Here is a 22,687-nt window from a genome sequence, read left to right as displayed (position 1 = left end):
TATTCCGTAGCGCTTTACAGAGAATATTTTGCCCATTCACATCAGTCCCTGCTCCAGTGGAGCTTACAATCTATATTCCCTATCACATGTACACATTCATACTAGGGTTAATTTAGTTGGGAGCCAATTAACCTACCAGTATATTTTTGGATTGTGAGGAAACCAGAGTACACGGAGGAATTCCACGCAAGTACGGGGAGAATATACAAACTCCACACACGATAGGGCCATGATGGGAACTGAACCCATGACCTCAGTGCTGTGAGTAATGCTAATCATTACACCATCCATACTGCCATACCTTCTTCACAGCACAATGGGAATGACCACTAATAATAAATGCTGTTATACACGAAACATCCTATACAGTTTGTGTATATATACACAAAGTGATGCAAACACAGATGTATAAACAGGGTGTGGAAGTGCATAATCCATAATTCCATTACCTGCATATTCTTTGAACGTACATGGCAAAACAGGCAACCGTAAATTTCAGCTAGTAGTGATTAATGGGCAGGGATATAAGGGGATATTTATCAAAGCTTGGAGGGAGATAACGTGGAGAGAAATAAAGTACCAATCAGCTCCTGTCATTTTTCTGTAACTTTCTCTCTCTCCAAGCTTCGATAAATATCCCCCATAGTTAGGCTGCAGTGCATAAATTACTCATCAATCCGGCAACACTCAGCTGTGAGCTCAGTAGTGTAAAGAACAGCGTTTTCTACCACCATCAAGTATGGCGACGTGTGCAGAGGTGATGCAACACACTTCTTCCGCAAGTAAGTCAGACATTGGTAAACTCAATGGCTTGGTGAATTTCGCCTATAAATTGTAAACTTGCAAGCCGGGCCTTCTTACCTCTCATTTGGTATGTTATTTACCCAGGTTCATTTTATTATTGCTTAGTTCTCATTTGCATAGTGTAATGAAATATGCTGGTGATGTATAAATGATAATAATAATAATAATAATAATAATAATAATCATAGGCCATACTGGATGTACATATTGGGTTAATGACTTTGTATAGTGTGCCCATTTTTTGGAACACTACCTGGACATCATGGCACTGGAGTTTGGAAGAGCTATGAAACAAAATTTTAAGGAAAAAAAATATATCACTTAAAAAGAATAACGTGGAAAGCAAAGCTTAATTATTCATTTTCACAGCAGTAAGCAATAAATGAATGTAGCTTTCTTTATTAACACTTCTAGTCTGAATAACAATCTGAATTTATGAAGATATCTACTACAATAAATTAGACTGCTGGAACTTGTTGGCTCCTAAAATACAGACTGTGGCCTTAGGAATCAGTAATTAACAATGAGCATTGATGTGATCAGAAAGGGTCTCATCATACTTTATTACATGCACCTTCCTAGGTCGTCTAGTGACCTACAGTGATATCATGGCGTAAATTACAGTGTTTAGGAGAAGATCATTAAATGTGCAGAATAATTTAAAATGAGGCATCAATTATTATTATACTGTATATATTAAACAGTGCACTGGATTAAGTGATGTATTAAAAATATCTGAATGTAAAATTTCCACAGCTACCTTTTGTAGTTGAAGAGCTACAGTGTGCGTATTGCCGCTTAGCGCTGGTATAAAAGTAGCAGAACTTTGAACATAGACCGCGCTCAGTGGAGAGATTGTGATGTATCTGACTGGTCATCGTAGCCGCTATTCAATCAGGCGCTTCCGTTACAGATGTCAGCTATAATATATAACTAATGGACTACAAGAGCTTTGAAGACCTTTATATAGCTCTTTCTTGAGATATGAGTGTCCTCTTTTTGGGGACCCTAACATCATGACTCATAAAAACACGGTTTTAGTGGCTGGAAAAAGGGATGTTCTAATTGTGTGGTGCTAAACAACACACAGAAAAAAGGCAGTACTGTAGTTAGTCTGCCAGTTTATTTCGCCAGATAACACAAGGGAGAAAAAGATGCCATGCCCGTGTGAACATAGCAAGAAAAGCCATGTCATGTCGTGGTGAATACAAGAACAACACACCACCAAAACCCTAATTTAGGCATATGTATATAAAGGTGGCATCTCACAGATTTCCGCTCTCACCACACACAAGGCGATTTTCTGAACGATTTGCAAGACTTTGACGCATCGGAACAATAAATTGTTCAAAATCGTGCAGTATCTACGAACGATAACGGTCCCACGGAAATTGGTCGTATCTTCAGATCTTCCCTACCGCAGGGAAAATCTGTCAATTTTCGTTAGAAACAGATCAGCTCTGACTGGTATATCTCGTTAAGTCATTTGTCAATAATAAACACTTTGTGCACGAGATTGTTTGTCCAGTACTGCCGGGAAGCTGCCGGGGGAGTTCAAGATAAATCGTTAACGACATTGCCTCGTTTGCGAGTTGCCTCGTGTGTGGCCAGCTTTAAGAAGGGCAAACGATATCCGTAAACACTATAATCACCTTTGTTCTCAAATGCCAGAGACAGTCTCAGATTGTAAACATTTGTTCAATTTAATTTTATTCTGATCAAATTTACAATGTTACTACTATTACTCTGTATTTAATACCATTTTTACAATCTATTTTTATCGTACAATTTTAATTGTTAAATGTGTGATGACGATGAGTATTTAAAATGCAATAAAATGATGGGCACTATATGCCCCAAAGGTCACCTGAGTCAGTACAGTGTATGTCACGCTTAAATACTGTACCTCTGCTCAGCACAAAGTGACTCCGGAAAGGATTTTAAAATATTGGTAACTATGTACTAATTAGCAAATACAGGGAAGTTAAAAAACAAACAACTAAATTTAAAAAAAAAAAAAAACAACAAAGAAAAAACAGTCCATCCTCATGATACTATAATGACCACATTTTCCAAAGCATCTGTTGGATGTATAGCTCCCATAATGACCTGCTTGCCAATCACCATTATCCTTTAACAATAAGAAGTCAAGCTGTGACTGGTGTATTATTAACCCCTGCTCCCACTCAGCAACTACATGGTTAATTATTCTACCACTAACTGAAGCACCCTTTCAATAAAATGGCATCTGTATAAGGAGTACTGTGTATATACATAAAAATTGACCCATACATTTCCTGCACCTTATTACACACCTATAAATAGAATACTGTGCTTTGATCTCTTACATGATAACTCCACATCTTCATAAATGAATCCTTCCCTCTAGTCTTCTCATTTGATGCAGCTGTATCTATAGCACTTTTCCATCCACAAACTTCCCCCTTCTCTCCCATCTCCTCTTCCTACGCACCTAAGCCGATTACAAGGCATGCAGCTCTGTGATATTTATATTGCAGCTGGTAAGTTCAAGCAATTACAGTACCTCTGAATCCTAATGGCCAGGCCGTGACAAGAGCAGAGAGACAGGTATAGTGCACGCCCCTTAATTATTTTCTCCACCGTGTGGGATTTTATTTCAGTCTTTTAAGTGCATAGCACCAGCTGTGTGCTAAATACATAGCAACTGCTGGGGTGAAACGCGCAGGAATATGCTGGCTCACAGGAAGTGCCTCAATAGATAATCACTGTATAATAAGAAAAGCTTTTTTTTTTTTCTTTAAACAAAAAGAATGTTTTATTGTACGTAACACTTCTGGATTTTATTTTATTTTTTTTAAATAAAAGTGACTATAAATGTAAAAAATAAAAAAACACTACAAAAGGCTAAACAAATCTCCTTTCATCAGGACAGAACTGAAAGATAAAGACTTCTTGACCCAGCAGCAGGCAATTAGCGATTCCACAGCTCCTATTGAGAAACATCTACCAGCTTTTGGCAGACTGGAAGTTTTAGGTTAAGTACTCGAGAGTATATCCCTGCTAAAGTGAAAATAGAACCCATTTACAATCAAAACATTGCTTTGCATATTGAGTCATGGCACATATTTAACCCCTTCCTGAGCAGACCTGTTTACATTTGACTAGCATATTGGTATAACTCTATTTTATACACACTGCATAAGCAAAATGGGGAAAAAAAGAGAAGCACTCATTCTTCTGCTTAGTGGTAGTTTACTTTTGTGCAAATAAAGTCATGGCATTGCTTGTAGTTTGAGAGGAGGAAAATATCTGTATGTTTAGAACTATCCTTTCTAGCTTGATGTAATGACGGGGTTAAATAATAAAGTAATTCCAATAAACCAGCCTGCCAATCCCCACTTGAAAGAACGTGAAGCAAAAATGAATCTAAAGTGTTCAGCTTGGCTCGCCTTCAAAAGCTGCACTGGCAGACTCCCAAATAAAGTTTGTTTGACATGCATGCATGCATATTATCAGGGCCAATAAACCGAAAGATGGTCCATGCATGTTGTAATCTAGGAAATGTTTTTCCCAAAAACTTTATTGTAACATAAAAATAGTCAGCTTGACTAGAAACATTTTGGCACAGTTATCAGAGAGAGAGAGCATTGTGTAATCTTTAGAACAATCTTCACATAGAAGGTTGGCAGTAGTTATTTAGCCAAGACCACCAAGGTTTTACTTTAATAATATAATTTGAAAAACCTGTAAGATTGCAGTCATAGTTGCTGTATGGTTAGGTTGGTCTAATAAAATTTTAAAAAAACTTTGAAAGAAACACATCTGCACAGACCTTTAGAACCAGGGTTCAGTAGCAATGTATACAGAGTATTATCCTATTGTTCATCTATTAACTGTTTTACCAGGTGAGGACAATGGGGTATTATGCAATTGCGGTCGAATTCCCGAAATTGTCGAAAAACTGGACTTTTTCGCCCCAAAAAAAAAAAATCGACAGTGCAATTCAGTACTTTCCGTCAAAAAAACGGACTTTCAAAATTCGACTTTTTGAAATTCGACATTTGTCAATTTCGACATTTCTGCAATGGTACAAATGCAGCAATTCGCCAAAAGTATATTCAATTGAAGTTTGGAAATTCGACAACAGTGCTTTTAGACAGTAAATTCGTCATTTTCAATCCGCAACACTTTGGTGGGGGAATCTAATAAAAAAAATTTAAAACATGTTTTTTTTTGTTTTTTTTTTATTGGTAATAGCATATCTATTTATATTAGAAGGGATTAGGTAATTGGTTTGTCTATTTTGGAGGCACAAGTATTATTTATATATTTTTAAAAATATTTTTTTTTTTTTTTTTTTTAAATGGAATGGTAAAATCCCGAAAAAAAATGACGTGGGGTCCCCCCTCCAAAGCATAACCAGCCTCGGGCTCTTCGAGCCGGTCCTGGTTCTAAAAATCCGGGGGGAAAATGAAAGGGGATCCCCCATATTTTTAAAACCGGCACCGGGCTCTGCGCCTGGTGCAAAAAATACGGGGGACAAAAAGCGTAGGGGTCCCCCGTATTTTTTACACCAGCATCGGGCTCCACTAGCTGGACAGATAATGCCACAGCCGGGGGTCACTTTTATACAGCGCCCTGCGGCCGTGGCATTAAATACCCAACTAGTCACCCCTGGCCGGGGTACCCTGGGGGAGTGGGGACCCCTTCAATCAAGGGGTCCCCCCACCCAGCCACCCAAGGGCCAGGGGTGAAGCCCGAGGCTGTCCCCCCCATCCAAGGGCTGCGGATGGGGGGCTGATAGCTTTGAGAAATTTGAAAGAATATTGTTTTTTCCAGTAGTACTACAAGTCCCAGCAAGCCTCCCCCGCAAGCTGGTACTTGGAAAACCACAAGTACCACCAGCATGCGGGAGAAAAACGGGCCCGCTGGTACCTGTAGTTCTACTGGAAAAAAATACCCAAATAACTATTAGCTTAAAACAAACAAACCATGAAACAAATACAGCTGTATGAACATTTCACATGACAACCTTCATGTAACAAGTTGACAGGAACCTCATGTCACTACTCTTTGCTGTTGGGTCTATCAAACTAAATCTGTGTCTAACCCTTACACTAGAGGTTATAAACTCCAGTCCTCAAGCACCCACCAACAATTCACGTTTTCTGGGTTAATTTAATAATGCATAGGTGACTTCATATATTTTGCTGTGTCACAGGCAGAAGTCCTGAAACTGCGTGCTGTCCTCAGATGACCGCAACAATCCGCTAGACCGACTATTATTGACTGGAAATCCTTCTCACAAAGCCATATCTGTGCATTACTCCTTCCTCCACACTCCACTACAATATGACACATTAAAAACAGGATTAGCAGCACAGGGGAGAGATCAATTCCCGTCCCTAACCACACATACATTACATATATATTACACATACGTTGTTGCGGACATTGGCTACTGCTGTTAAAGTAATCCCAGCAACGTCATATGTAGAACTTTTTCTCGATATATTTCATAGGACTTATCTTTCTGCTCCACCACAGATACTTGATAGGACTGGCAGAGGATCACTCCTGTCCCAGATATGGGTCTCTAAGAGCCAACTTGATGCACAGTCTCTGGGGATGTCCGTGATACTTTCTTCTGAAATACTTGGGCTCAAGTGTTTAGTTATGTTAACTGCCACTTGATTAATTATCTGTAATGCAGCCATCCCTACAAGTACTTGGGTTAGGGTTAGGCACTAGGGGGAGGGTTAGGCTGCTGCAAGTAGGGGGGGGGGGGGGGGGGGGGCGGGGGCTGTTAGGGTTAGGCTGCGGGAGGAGTCAGTTAGGATTAGGGATAGGGTTAAAATACTTACCAGGATCCGTCGGGATTCTGAATGTCAGGATGCCGCTGTCGCCATTCCAACTGTAGAGATTCTGACTGCAGGGATTCCGATACCATTCCCAACTTTCTACCTCTCTCCCCTAGGTGGTATATTTTTGGTATTCTACCTGAGGGCACACGAGTTGTGCAGGGGGCACGCAAATTGTTATTAGCTGTGTCGACTGTAGCCAAAAAGTGTATTCTGCAGCTATGAATACAACCCACCTCACTCTTTTGAGAAAAGCACTTTTGTGTCTTCAGAAAGAATTGGTCTGATTTGCATCACTGTATTTTTTCTTTGTACTTTTATATTTCAATAAAGAAAAAGTAGTTTTGACCATTGTTAAATAATAAGATTTTAAACCTACCGGTAAATCTTTTTCTCGTAGTCCGTAGAGGATGCTGGGGACTCCGTAAGGACCATGGGGATAGACGGGCTCCGCAGGAGACATGGGCACTTTAAGAAAGTCTTTAGACCTGGGTGTGCACTGGCTCCTCCCTCTATGCCCCTCCTCCAGACCTCAGTTAGAGAAACTGTGCCCAGGAGACGGACAGTACGAGGAAAGGATTTTGTTAATCCAAGGGCAAGATTCATACCAGCCACACCAATCACACCGTATAACTTGTGATAACTACCCAGTTAACAGTATGAAACCAACATATCATCAGTTCAGGACCGATGCAACTATAACATAACCCTTATTGAAGCAATAACTATATACAAGTATTGCAGAAGTAGTCCGCACTTGGGACGGGCGCCCAGCATCCTCTACGGACTACGAGAAAAAGATTTACCGGTAGGTTTAAAATCTTATTTTCACTAACGTCCTAGAGGATGCTGGGGACTCCGTAAGGACCATGGGGATTATACCAAAGCTCCCAAACGGGCGGGAGAGTGCGGATGACTCTGTAGCACCGATTGAGCAAACATGAGGTCCTCATCAGCCAGGGTATCAAACTTTTAGAACTTAGCAAAAGTGTTTGAACCTGACCAAGTAGCAGCTCAGCACAACTGTAATGCCGAGACCCCTCGGGCAGCCGCCCAAGAAGAGCCCACCTTCCTAGTGGAATGGGCCCTAACCGATTTAGGCAACGGCAATCCAGCCGTAGAATGAGCCTGCTGAATGGTGTTACAAATCCAGCGGGCAATAGTCTGATTTGAAGGAGCGCCAAGCTTGTTGGCAGCATACAGGACAAACAGTGATTCTGTTTTTCTGACTCTAGCCGTTCTGGCTACGTAAATTTTCAAAGCCCTGACCACATCCAGGGACTTGGGAGTCCTCCAAGACACGCGTAACCACAAGCACCACAATAGGCTGGTTCATATGAAAGGATGATACCACCTTAGGCAGGAATTGAGGACGTGTCCGCAACTCCGCTCTATCGACATGGAAAACCAGATAGGGGCTTTTATGAGACAAAGCCGCCAATTCCGACACTTGCCTAGCCGAAGCCAAGGCTAATAACATGACCACCTTCCAAGTGAGATATTTTAACTCTACCGTTTTAGGTGGTTCAAAGTAAACCAGTGTGACTTAAGGTCCCAGGGCTCCACCAGAAGTACAAAAGGAGGCTGAAAATGCAGCACTCCCTTCACAAAAGTCTGAACTTCTGGGAGAGAAGCCAATTCTTTTTGAAAGAAAATGGATAGGGCCGAAATCTGAACCTTAATGGAGCCTAAGTTTTAGGCCCAAATTCACTCCAGTTTGTAGGAAGTGAAGGAAACGGCCCAGATGGAATTCTTCCATAGGAGCATTCCTGGCCTCACACCAAGAAACATATTTTCGCCATATACGGTGATAATGTTTAGATGTCACGTCCTTCCTAGCCTTTATCAGTGTAGGAATGACCTCATCCGGAATGCCTTTTTCCGCTAGGATCCGGCGTTCAACCGCCATGCCGTCAAACGCAGCCGCGGTAAGTCTTGGAACAGACATGGGCCCTGTTGCAACAGGTCCTGCCTTAGAGGAAGAGGCCACGGATCTTCTGTAAGCATTTCCTGTAGATCCGGATACCAGATCCTTCGTGGCCAATCTGGAACAATGAGGATTGTTCTCACTCCTCCTTTTTCTTATTATTCTCAACCCTTGGGTATGAGAGGAAGAGGAGGAAATACATAGACTGACTGGAACACCCACGGTTGTCACTAGGGCGTCTACCGCTACTGCCTGAGGGTCTCTTGACCAGGCGCAATAACTCTGCAGCTTTTTGTTGAGGCGGGACGCCATCATGTCTATCTGTGGCAGTCCCCACCGAACTGCAATCTGTGTGAAGACTTCCTGATGAAGTCTCCACTCTCCAGGACGTATGTCTGGTGAGGAAGTCTGCTTCCCAGTTGTTCACTTCTGGAATGAACACTGTTGACAGTGCTCTTACATGATTCTCCGCCCAGCGAAGAATTCTGGTGGCTTCCGCCATCGCCACTCTGCTCCTTGTGCCGCCTTGACGGTTTACATGAGCTACTGCGGTGACGTTGTCTGACTGGATCAGAACCGGTTGGTCGCGAAGAAAGGTCTCCGCTTGACGTAGGGCGTTGTATATGGCCCTTAGTTCCAATATGTTGATGTGAAGACAAGTCTCTTGACTTGACCAAAGACCTTGGAAATTTCTTCCCTGTGTGACTGCTCACCAGCCTCGGAGGCTCGCGTCCGTGGTCACCAGGATCCAGTCCTGAATGCCGAATCTGCGGCCCTCTAGAAGGTGAGCACTCTGCAGCCACCACAGGAGAGATACCCTGGCCCTGGGGGATAGGGTGATCAACTGATGAATCTGTAGATGTGACCCGGACCACTTGTCCAGTAGGTCCCATTTGAAGTCCTCGCATGGAACCTGCCGAAGGGAATGTTTTTCCCAGGACTCGAGTGCAGTGATGCACTGACACCGTTCTTGGTTTCAATAGGTCCCTGACTAGAGTCATGAGTTCCTGGGCCTTCTCTATCTGAAGGTAAACCCATTTCTGGTCTGTATCCAGAATCATACCCAAGAAGGACAGATGAGTTATAGGAACCAACTGTGACCTCTGGAAATTGAGAATCCAGCCGTGTTGCTGTGACACCTTCAGCGAAAGTGACAAGCTGTTCAACAACTGCTCTTTTGATCTCGCCCTTATTAGGAGATCATCCAAGTATGGGATAACTGTGACTCCTTGCTTGCGTAGGAGCACCATTATTTCCGCCAATTACCCTGAAATTGGTAATGACAATCCTGTACCGCAATTGTCAGGTACGCCTGATGGGGTGGATAAATGGGAACATGAAGGTATGCAGCCTTTATGTCTAGATACACCATCAAATCCCCCCCCTTCCAGGCTGGCGATGATCGCTCTGGGCGATTCCACTTTAAATTTGAACCTTTTCCCGTATAGGTTCAGAGATTTTAATTTTAAAATAGGTCTGACCGAACCGTACGGTTTTGGGACTACAGCCAAGGTTGAGTCATATCGCCTTCCTTGTTGCAGGAGGGGAACCTTGAGCACCAACTGTTGTAGATACAATGTGTGAGTTGTATTTAATATTATCTCCCTTTCTGGGGGAGAAGCCGGTAGGTCCGATAAGGAAAAACCGGCGAGGAGGCACCTTTCGAATTCCAGCTTGTAACCCTGAGAAACAATTTTTATTGCCCCGGGATCCACCTGTGAGTGAACTCAGATGTGGCTGAAGAGTCGAAGACGTGCTCCCACTGGGACGGACTCCCTTAGTGGAGCTCCAGCGTCATGCGGTGGATGTAGTAGAGGCCGGCGAGGACTTCTGTTCCTGGGAACTAGCTGTGCCCTTACCTCTGGTAAGAAAGGACGCTCCTCGTACTTTCTTGTTATTCTGCGACCGAAAGGACTGCATTTGATAATGTCGTGCTTTCTTAGGCTGTGAGGGAATATAAGGCAAAAGATCAGAATTACCAGCTATAGCTGTGGAGACCAGGTCCGAGAGCCCTTCTCCACACAATTCCTCAGCCTTGTAAGGTAAACCTTCCATATGCCTCTTTTAGTCGGCATCACCTGTCCATTGCATGTTCCCCAGGACACGTCTAGCAGAAATCGACATAGCGTTGACTCTAGAACCCAGTAGACTAACGTCTCTTTGGGCATGTCTTATATATATATATATATATATATATAAATAAAAGACAACATCTTTTACACATATATATATATATATATATATATATATATAAATAGATACATTAGGGACAATAACATGGTATACTTATCTAGGGTTTCAATCTCCGCTGATAAGGTATCTGTCTACGCTGCTACAGCGCTATAAACCCATGCCGACACAATCGCCGGTCTGAGTAGTGTACCAGAATGTGTGTAAATGGACTTCAAAGTACTTTTACTGCATGCTATCTGCAGGATCCCTGAGGATAGCTGTAAAGTCAGCGCTACCCTTTTTGGGTAAACGTGTCAATGCCTTGTACACCCTAGGGGAAGATTCCCATCGTATCCTGGCCCCATTAGGGAAAGGATACTCCCTGAGAATTCTTTTTGGGAAGCTGCAGCTTCTTGTCTGGAGATTCCCGCTCTTTTTCTTCATGAGAGGAGGGAAATTTACCTCAGCTTTCTTCCCCTTAAACATGTGTACCCTCGTGTCAGGGACAGATGAGTCATCAGTGATATGCAAAACATCTTTTATTACAATAATCATATATTGAATACTTTGCTGCCAGTTTTGGCTGTACTTTGCATTATCGTAGTCAACACTGGAGTCAGACTCTGTGTCGATATCAGTGTCTATTATTTTGGATAGTGAGCGTTTTGAGACTCTGAAGGTCTCTGCAACACAGGGACAGACATGTGTAGATTCACCGTCTGTTCTCTAATCTTTTGTGCAATAAATTTACCTTAGCACTTAATTTCACATATCCAATCAGGTGTCGGCGTTGTCGACGGAGACACCACTCACACACACATTTGCTCCATCTCCTCCTTAGGAGATCCTTTTACCTCAGACATGTCGACACACACGTACCGACACACCACACACTCAGGGAATGCTCATCTGAAGATAATTCCCCCACAAGGCCCTTTGGAGAGACAGAGAAAGAGTATGCCAGCACACACCCCAGCGCTATATGACCCAGGAAAAAACACAGCAATTTAATGTTTACCCAGTAGCGCTGTTATTATCTGCGCCGAATTATGTGCCCCCCCCCCTCTTCTTTAAAACCCTCTCTTCTACCGTGGTATAAGCAGGGGAGAGTCCGGGGAGCTTCCTCTCAGCGGTGCTGTGGAGAAAAACATGGCGCTGGTGAGTGCTGAGGGAGAAGCCCCGCCCCCTCGACGGCGGGCTTCTGTCCCGCTAAAAGTGTAAAATTGGCGGGGGCTCCTGCATATATACAGTGTCCAGCTGTATATATGCTCCTTTTGCCAAATAAGAGGTTTATATTGCTGCCCAGGGCGCCCCCCCCCCTGCGCCCTGCACCCTTACAGTGACCGGAGTATGTGAGGTGTGTGGGAGCAATGGCGCACAGCTGCAGTGCTGTGCGTTACCTCAGTGAAGATCATGAAGTCTTCTGCTGCCTCTGAAGTCTTCTTTTCTTCTCATACTCACCCGGCTTCTATCTTCCGGCTCTGCGAGGGGGACGACGGCGCGGCTCTGGGACGGGCGGCTAGGGTGAGATCCTGCGTACCAATCCCTCTGGAGCTAATGGTGTCCAGTAGCCTAAGAAGCAGGACCTGCACTCAGAGAGTAGGGCTGCTTCTCTCCCCTCAGTCCCTCGATGCAGGGAGTCTGTTGCCAGCAGAGCTCCCTGAAAATAAAAAACCTAACAAAATACTTTCTATCAGCAAACTCAAGAGAGCTCACTGAAAAGCACCCAGCTCCTCTGGGCACAGTATCAAACTGAGGTCTGGAGGAGGGGCATAGAGGGAGGAGCCAGTGCACACCCAGGTCTAAAAACGTTCTTAAAGTCCCCATGTCTCCTGCGGAGCCCGTCTATCCCCATGGTCCTTACAGAGTCCCCAGCATCCTCTAGGACGATAGAGAAATACTGTAAAAATAATTTGATCCTTAGGATCTAAATGCCAGCCTGCGTTGTATATTACATCTTACATATGAGCCTACGCAGATTACGATTCTGACACTTGCACCTGGCTGACCGTAAATAGTTGGGTAGGAGCGTCCTAGCGTAAGTAGAGTACACTACAGGCATGTTTGCACAATTGTGCAGACCAGGACACAGATGCATATACATATGCTTGGGAAAGTTGTACTACTTGCAGGTGGATAGGGTCAGGTGCAAATACTGTACCAGATGATGATAGATGAGAGCCTGCGACTGGCTGACTGCAAATGCACCACTGATAGCTGCTTCTTTTGTTGCTCAAGCATAGATTATGTTTTGTGAGCATAAAAAAAAAAAGTTGTACATGAGACGTAGCGCTGTTTCTGCAGTATTAGGGAGTATTTTTGCGTTTTATTGATGGCTAATGTAAATGTATAATATGCAAGCAAACCATAGTTAAAAACTTAGGTTTTAGAGCATGGGGAATACTCTATGCCCGAAATAAACCAGTTGTATATAGTCTACTGGTGCCAACCAGCCCGCATGTGTACGCTTCAGCATAATGTATGGGCTTAAACAATCTGTCCATTATTTAAAGCATAACACGTGCCCAGTTTGTGAAATAGGGGTCTATTTACTAAGCCTTGGATGGAGATAAAGTAAAAACCAACCAGCTCCTAACTGTCATATTTCAAACGCAGTCTGTGACATGTCAGGTATTTGCTGATTGGCTGGTACTTTATCTCCATGAACTTTATCTCCATCCAAAGCTTAGTAAATAGACCCCCAACTCTCTATTAATCCCTTTATGTCATCAGCATTATTGTCTTTCTGAACCATGGTCACTCTTCCCGCAAATTCATGATTAGAATAATTTTCCAATAATAGATATATTACAGCTATTCATCTGGGCACAGTGGAGTCATCAGACTGTAAATGCCGTGCCATTGTGTCATTAAGCACTCTCTTCTTCATTAGGAAAACACAAACAGGCTTTATGCACATGACATTAAATTCTGACATGAAGGAACTGAAAGGAAATTAAATAACTAAACGCACAAGGGGTCTGATCAACTCACATGCGCATGATCTACACTTTACGTAGAAAGACAAGAAGTGTTCACTAGAGTATTGTACACCATCTGAAGAACAAGCATCAATAACACTGACGGAGAGAATGCACTACACTGCAGATACAGTATATGTGATCATCTATATGTACCCATTAAAAAAAGTGTGTGTACTAGCTATGAGCACAAAAAGGACAGCAAGAACATGCAAATCTAAATGTCTACATCAAAGAAGGTAGGGATCATTAGGTCAACCCTAATTAGGTCGACAGTCAATAAGCTGACCCTATAAGGGCAACATGGTAAAGGTCGCACAGGGTCATTTGGTTGACAGGTAAAAAGCTAGAAACTGGAAAGGAAACAGGTACAAAAGATCGACACATGAAAAGAACACCATGAAAAATGGTCGACATAACATTTAAAAGAAAAAAATATTGGTGTAATTTTCTCTGTCAAAGTACATGGAACCCCAATTAGTGTATCAAATTGCTCGCCATGCTTCAAGCAGGTTACTATTACCAATCATAGTCTGCGTGTATGGCAAAGTATGGAAAAGTTGAATTTTGTTTAAAAACAAAAAAATTGTGTGTTGACTATTTGAACCTGTTAACCATGAGCACTGTCAACCTATTGACCATGTTGACCTAATTAGGGTCGAACTATCATCCGGATACCTTCAAACGCTAAATATGCAGCATTTTATGATAAAAATAGCTTTATAGATGTATGTGAAGTCAACTAAACACACAACTATGTCATTGCAGTGTATATTACAAATAGTACTTCCTCCTGTCTTTTTTCAATTCCATAATGATTGACTGGTGCATTATCACCTTATGCTTATGAGTGGTTTATCACTTCTTTATCCCTTCTCCAGGTTAATACATCTGCCCCGCTAAACAGTCTAGCAGTACCTAGAATCTCCCATAATTCATCTGGGGGTCGAGCTTTTAGTCATGCGGCTCCGACTCTATGGAACTCACTTCCTCGCACAGTGCGAGAGGCCCCAACTATAGAATCCTTCAAAAGTAGACTCAAGACTTTCCTGTTTACTCAAGCATTTCCATAATGTCCCTTTTAGTATCTTCATGCTTCTGTATTTTATGAAAATGTACTTCATTATTTTCTGTACTATATTATGCTATGTATCTGTTAAGCGCCTTGAGTCCTGTTGGAGAAAGAGCGCTATATAAATAAAATTATTATTATTCCTAAAGTATAGGTTGCTGTATATAAAATATCTGAGATCATTCACTAGATTTTTAAAGATATATTTTAATACTGTATTTATTGTTTTACTTTTGTACGTAGTATAACCTAGTTCCTAGCTTCGACTTGATTGATCGATATCGCATTTTACTAAATTTTAGACATATGCAGTACAGGGGGCTTGTTTTATCCTGAAAAGTGAGAAAACAAAGAAAAAAATCTAAATGTTGCTGTTGTGATAATGTAATACCCCAGACATGTCAACAGATAACGAGAGCAGATTGCCAGGGACTACGTTGGAAAAGGTTGGGTCCTACCATATATTATAGGCATGGTACATCGAATAATGGAAAATGCCTTATGTTCTGTTATCCTAATCATTACAAATAGTAGTAGCCTGTTTATAAATATGTTTAAGTGTAAAAATAAGAATTTACTCACCGGTAATTCTATTTCTCGTAGTCCATAGTGGATGCTGGGTACTCCGTAAGGACCATGAGGAATAGACGGGCTCCGCAGGAGACTGGGCACTCTAAAAGAAAGATTAGGTACTATCTGGTGTGCACTGGCTCCTCCCTCTATGCCCCTCCTCCAGACCTCAGTTAGGGAAACTGTGCCCGGAAGAGCTGACACTACAAGGAAAGGATTTGGAATCCAGGGTAAGACTCATACCAGCCACACCAATCACACCGTACAACTTGTGATAACTATACCCAGTTAACAGTATGAACAACAAATGAGCCTCATTAACAGATGGCTCATAACAATAACCCTTTAGTTAAGCAATAACTATATACACGTATTGCAGAGAGTCCGCACTTGGGACGGGCTCCCAGCATCCACTATGGACTACGAGAAATAGAATTACCGGTGAGTAAATTCTTATTTTCTCTGACGTCCTAGTGGATGCTGGGTACTCCGTAAGGACCATGGGGATTATACCAAAGCTCCCAAACGGGCGGGAGAGTGCGGATGACTCTGCAGCACCGCATGAGAAAACTCAAGGTCCTCCTCAGCCAGGGTATCAAACTTGAAGAATTTTGCAAACGTGTTTGACCCCGACCAGGTAGCAGCTCGGCAAAGTTGTAATGCCGAGACCCCTTGGGCAGCCGCCCAAGAAGAGCCCCCTTCCTCGTGGAATGGGCTTTTACTGATTTAGGATGCGGCAGTCCAGCCGCAGAATGTGCAAGTTGAATCGTGCTACAGATCCAGCGAGCAATAGTCTGCTTAGAAGCAGGAGCACCCAGCTTGTTGGGTGCATGCAGGATAACAGCGAGTCAGAATTTCTGACTCTAGCCGTCCTGGAAACATAGATTTTCAGGGACCGGACTACATCCAGCAACTTGGAGGCCTCCAAGTCCCGAGTAGCCGCAGGCACCACAATAGGTTGGTTCAAATGGAACGCTGATACCACCTTAGGGAGAAATTGGGGACGAGTCCTCAATTCTGCCCTGTCCCTATGGAAGATCAGATAAGGGCTTTCACATGACAAAGCCGCTAATTCTGACACACGCCTAGCCGAAGCCAAGGCCAAATATATATATGACCACTTTCCACGTGAGATACTTCAACTCCACGTTCTGAAGTGGCTCAAAACAATGTGATTTTAGGAAATCCAACACTACGTTGAGATCCCAAGGTGCCCCTGGAGGCACAAAAGGGGGCTGAATATGCAGCACTCCCTTAACAACGTCTGAACTTCAGGCAGCGTCTTTCCAAGCCTTTAACAGCGTAGGAATCACTTCATCTGGAACGCCCTTTTCCGTTAGGATTCGGCGTTCAACCGCCAAGCCTTCAAACGCAGCCGCGGTAAGTCTTGGAACAGACAGGGCCCCTGCAGTAACAGGTCCTGTCTGAGAGACAGAGGCCATGGGTCCTCCGAGATCATTTCTTGTAGTTCTTGGTACCAAGTTCTTCTTGGCCAATCCGGAACTACGAGTATAGTTCTTACACCTCTCTTACTTACTATCCTCAGTACCTTGGGTATGAGAGGAAGAGGAGGGAACACATAAACCGACTGGTACACCCACGGTGTCACTAGTGCGTCCACAGCTATCGCCTGATGGTCTCATGACCTGGCGCAAAACTTTTTTAGCTTTTTGTAGAGGCGGGACGCCATCATGTCCACCTGCGCCGTTCCCAACGGTTCACAATCTGCGTGAAGACTTCTGGATGAAGTCCCCACTCTCCCGGGTGGAGGTCGTGCCTGCTGAGGAAGTCTGCTTCCTAGTTTTCCACACCCGGAATGAACACTGCTGACAGTGTTAGCACGTGATACTCCGCCCATCGGAGAATCCTTGTGGCTTCTGCCAACGCCATCCTGCTTCTTGTACCGCCTTGTCGGTTTACATGGGCGACAGCCGTGATGTTGTCTGACTGAATCAGCACCGGCTGGTTTTGAAGCAGGGGTTCTGCTTGCCTTAGAGCATTGTAAATGGCCCTTAGGTCCAGAATATTTATGTGTAGGGAAGTCTCCTGACTCGACCATCGTCCTTGGAAATTTCTTCCCTGAGTGACTGCTCCCCAACCTCGGAGGCTTGCATCCGTGGTCACCAGGACCCAGTCCTGAATGTCGAATCTGCGGCCCTCGAGAAGATGAGCACTCTGCAGCCACCACAGCAGAGTCACCCTGGCCCTCGGGGACAGGGTGATCAGCCGATGCATCTGAAGATGCGATCCTCACTTGTCTAACAGTTCCCACTGAAAGTTGCTTGCATGGAACCTGCCGAAGGGAATTGCTTCGTAAGAAGCTACCATCTTTTCCAGGACTCGCGTGCAATGATGCACCGACACCTGTTTTGGTTTCAGGAGGTCTCTGACCAGAGATGACAACTCCTTGGCCTTCTCCTCCGGGAGAAACACCTTCTTCTGTTCTGTGTCCAGAAACATGCCCAATATCAGCAGACGCGTCGTAGGAACCAGCTGCGACTTTGGGATATTCAGAATCCAGTCGTGCTGTTGTAGCACTTCCTGATATAGTGTTACTCCGATCAACGACTGCTCCTTGGACCTCGCCTTTATAAGGAGATCGTCCAAGTACGGGATAATTATAACTCCCTTCTTTCGAAGGAGTATCATCATTTTGGCCATTACCTTGGAATACACCCTCGGTGCCGTGGACAGACCAAACGGCAACGTCTGGAATTGGTAATGGCAGTCCTGTACCACAAAACGGAGGTACACCTGGTGAGGTGGGTAAATGGGGACATGTAGGTAAGCATCCTTGATGTCCAGTGATACCATGTAATCCCCCCTCTTCCAGGCTTGCAATAACCGCCCTGAGCGATTCCATTTTGAACTTGAACTTCCTTATATAAGTGTTCAAGGATTTCAAATTTAGAATGGGTCTCACCGAACCGTCTGGTTTCGGTACCACAAACATTGTGGAATAGTAACCCCGTCCCTGTTGAAGGAGGGGAACTTTTATTTTCACCTGCTGGAGGTACAGCTTGTGAATTGCTGCCAGTACTACCTCCCAGTCCTGGGGAGTAGCTGGCAAGGCTGATTTGAGGTAACGGCGAGGGGGAGACGCCTCGAATTCCAGCTTGTATCCCTGAGATACCACTTGTAGAACCCAGAGATCCACCTGTGAGCGAACCCACTGGTCGCTGAAGTTCCGGAGACGCGCCCCCACCGCACCTGGCTCCGTCTGTGGAGCCCCAGCGTCATGCGGTGGACTTAGTAGAAGCAGGGGAGGATTTTTGTTCCTGGGAACTGGCTGTCTGGTGCAGCTTTTTCCCTCTCCCCCTGCCTCTGGGCAGAAAGGAAGCACCTTTGATCCGCTTGCCTTTCTGAGGCCGAAAGGACTGTACCTGATAGTACGGTGCTTTCTTAGGTTTTGAGGGAGCCTGAGGTAAAAATGTCGATTTCCCAGCTGTTGCTGTGGATACGAGGTCCGAGAGACCATCCCCAAACAATTCCTCACCCTTATAAGGCAAAACCTCCATGTGCCTTTTAGAATCAGCATCACCTGTCCACTGCCGGGTCCATAATACCCTCCTGGCAGAAATGGACATTGCATTAATTCTAGATGCCAGCCGGCAAATATCCCTCTGTGCATCCCTCATATATAAGACGACGTCTTTAATATGCTCTATGGTTAGCAAAATAGTATCCCTGTCGAGGGTATCAATATTATCTGACAGGTTATCAGACCACGCTGCAGCAGCACTACACATCCATGCTGAAGCAATTGCAGGTCTCAGTATAGTACCTGAGTGTGTATATACAGACTTCAGGATAGCCTCCTGCTTTCTATCAGCAGGCTCCTTCAAGGCGGCCGTGTCCTGAGGCGGCAGTGCCACCTTTTTTGACAAGCGTGTGAGCGCCTTATCCACCCTAGGAGATATCTCCCAACGTGACCTATCCTCTGGCGGGAAAGGGTACGCCATCAGTAACTTTTTAGAAATTACCAGTTTCTTATCGGGGGAACCCCGCGCTTCTTCACACACTTCATTCAACTCATCTGATGGGGGAAAAAACACTGGCTGCTTTTTCTCCCCAAACATAATACCCTTTTTAGTGGTACCTGGGTTAATGTCAGAAATGTGTAACACATTTTTCATTGCCGTAATCATGCAACGGATGCCCCTTGTGGATTGTGTATATGTCTCATCCTCGTCGACACTGGAGTCAGACTCCGTGTCGACATCTGTGACTGCCATCTGAGGTAGCGGGCGTTTGTGAGCCCCTGATGGTCTTTGAGATGCCTGGGCAGGCACGGGCTGAGAAGCCGGCTGTCCCACGGCTGTTACGTCATCCAGCCTTTTATGTAAGGAGTTGACCCTGTCGGTTAATACCTTCCACATATCCATCCACTCTGGTGTCGACCCCGCAGGGGGTGACATCACACTTATCGGCACCTGCTCCGCCTCCAATATAAGCCTCCTCATCAAACATGTCGACACAGCCGTACCGACACACCGCACACACACAGGGAATGCTCTGACTGAGGACAGGACCCCACCAAGTCCTTTGGGGAGACAGAGAGAGAGTATGCCAGCACACACCACAGCGCTATATAATCAGGGATTTACACTAACACAAAGTGATTTTTCCCTATAGCCGCTTTACATTACAGTTTGCGCCTAAATTTAGTGCCCCCCCCTCTCTTTTTTACCCTTTGAGCCTGGAAACTGCAGGGGAGAGCCTGGGGAGCTGTCTTCCAGCGGAGCTGTGAAGAAGAAATGGCGCCAGTGTGCTGAGGGAGATAGCCCCGCCCCCTTCTCGGCGGACTTCTCCCGCTCTTATATTTATGTTATGGCAGGGGATTTTTGCACATATATAGTTTTTTAGACTATATTATTTGCTGTTTGCCAAAGTAAGGTACTCTAATTGCAGCCCAGGGCGCCCCCCCCCCCCAGCGCCCTGCACCCATCAGTGACCGGAGTATGTGGTGTGCATAGGGAGCAATGGCGCACAGCTGCAGTGCTGTGCGCTACCTTAATGAAGACCGGAGTCTTCAGCCGCCGATTTCCAGGATGTTCTTCTTGCTTCTGGCTCTGCAAGGGGGACGGCGGCGCGGCTCCGGGACCGGACGACCGAGGCTGGGCCTGTGTTCGATCCCTCTGGAGCTAATGGTGTCCAGTAGCCTAGAAGCCCAAGCTAGCTGCAAGCAGGTAGGTTCGCTTCTCTCCCCTAAGTCCCTCGTAGCAATGAGTCTGTTGCCAGCAGATCTCACTGAAAATAAAAAACCTAACAAATACTTTCTTTACTAGAAGCTCAGGAGAGCCCCTAGTGTGCAACCAGCTCGAGCCGGGCACAGATTCTAACTGAGGTCTGGAGGAGGGGCATAGAGGGAGGAGCCAGTGCACACCAGATAGTACCTAATCTTTCTTTTAGAGTGCCCAGTCTCCTGCGGAGCCCGTCTATTCCCCATGGTCCTTACGGAGTACCCAGCATCCACTAGGACGTCAGAGAAATAATAAAATATATTTTTATTATGTGGAAGCATGTGTATACATGTATACTGTATATCATTAGAGTTAAGGAAGACCTGTAACTTATTAATATATTTTTTATACACTTAACATCAGCATTTTGAGCAAATAAACTGTATTCTTCAGCTCTACAATATACAGTACATGCACTGGTTTTAAGATACGCAAATATAACATGACTGGTCAGCCTGTAAGATAAAAGCTTCCAGTTAATACTTGTTATTAGACTTTCCTGTCCAATGCTGGCCTGTATTTACAGTATATCTATATTGGAATATCAGAGGGCCAAACTATATTGATGATAATGCAGAACAGACCATTCTATGCCAGTAATTAGGATTTCTCTACCTTCCTTAATTCCAACATGACTGGAAAGATTCTATTGATCTGCATTGGGTGCTTGTCGTGGGAACAGTTATATTCAGCATTGTCTCAGATCTCTGCAAAGTAGGGAGGGCTATGGGGATGCTGAAATATTAATTTCAACTTTAAAAGCCTGGAACTCATCACTAGACATACTGGGGAATGAAAGATTAAATGTTACAGCACCAAATATAGAACATTTTGCATGAAATTTGCAATGGTGACATACTGTATTTCAACAAGGATATTTAAAGCAGTCTGGAGGCTAGTTTGAAACACATTAACCTATGCAATTCCAGACCAGACACAATGGTCTATCAATTGGGAGCTTGGAAGTTTTAAACCCAATTCAACAAAAACAGTTGCAGACACTGAACTCTTGTTTACGACAGAAAAACTGTCATTTCACACCTCTCTTCCTACAAGTAGGTTTGGTTTGACCCCCTTTTCTAATGGTCAAAAAATAGTGACATTATACTGTAGATTCATAGGGGTATATGCAATTAGCGGCGAATCGCGGCAATTTTTCGGCCGTTTTTTAATTCGACCGTCTAATTTCGGCAAGTGGGTGCCGAAATTGACCATATTCAATAAAAAACGGATTCGACAGTCCCGCTGACGAAAAACGGCCGATTTGACGGATTTTGTTCCGATTTTTAAAAAACGGGTAAAAACGGGAAAAAACACGAAAAAAAATTGCGTGGGGTCCCCCCTCCAAAGCATAACCAGCCTCGGGCTCTTTGAGCTGGTCCTGGTTCTAAAAATCCGGGGGGAAAATGGACAGGGGATCCCCCGTATTTTTAAAACCAGCACCGGGCTCTGCGCCTGGTGCAAAAAATACGGGGGACAAAAAGAGTAGGGGTCCCCTGTATTTTTTACACCAGCATCGGGCTCCACTAGCTGGACAGATAATGCCACAGCCGGGGGTCACTTTTATACAGCGCCCTGCGGCCGTGGCATTAAATATCCAACTAGTCACCCCTGGCCGGGGTACCCTGGGGGAGTGGGAACCCCTTCAATCAAGGGGTCCCCCCCAGCCACCCAAGGGCCAGGGGTGAAGCCCGAGGCTGTCCCCCCCATCCAAGGGCTGCGGATGGGGGGCTGATAGCCTTGAGAAAATGACAAGAATATTGTTTTTTCCTGTAGTACTACAAGTCCCAGCAAGCCTCCCCCGCAAGCTGGTACTTGGAGAACCACAAGTACCAGCTTGCGGGAGAAAAACGGGCCCGCTGGTACCTGTAGTACTACTGGAAAAAAAATACCCAAGTAAAAACAGGAGACACACACCTTGAGAGTAAAACTTTATTTCACACCTGCCGACACACACATACTTACCTATGTTGACCCGCCGACTGCCACGTCTCCTGATCCGACGATCCGGGGTACCTGTGAATAAAATTATACTCACCTCAATCCAGTGTCCAGATATAAATCCTCGTACTTGG

The 22,687-nt window shown here is 44.5% G+C and overlaps 1 protein-coding gene across 25 annotated transcripts in view; it reads right to left on the bottom strand.

The window, feature by feature from the left end:
• PITPNM2 (phosphatidylinositol transfer protein membrane associated 2) overlaps window positions 1–22,687 on the bottom strand; it is a 545,353-nt gene that overhangs the window by 374,885 nt on the left and 147,781 nt on the right. Inside the window, exon 1 of one of the 25 annotated variants that reach the window (XM_063964529.1) lies at window positions 3,153–3,251. The exons of the other annotated variants lie outside the window; for them this stretch is intronic. The gene's annotated coding sequence lies outside the window, so the exon portion shown is untranslated. Of the gene's footprint in view, window positions 1–3,152; window positions 3,252–22,687 lie in introns of those variants that run through there. 25 annotated transcript variants of the gene reach the window in all.

Source organism: Pseudophryne corroboree, chromosome 1 (assembly GCF_028390025.1).
Source record: "Pseudophryne corroboree isolate aPseCor3 chromosome 1, aPseCor3.hap2, whole genome shotgun sequence".
Classification (NCBI taxonomy): domain Eukaryota; kingdom Metazoa; phylum Chordata; class Amphibia; order Anura; family Myobatrachidae; genus Pseudophryne; species Pseudophryne corroboree.
This window is presented reverse-complemented; position numbering and strand designations above follow the sequence as displayed.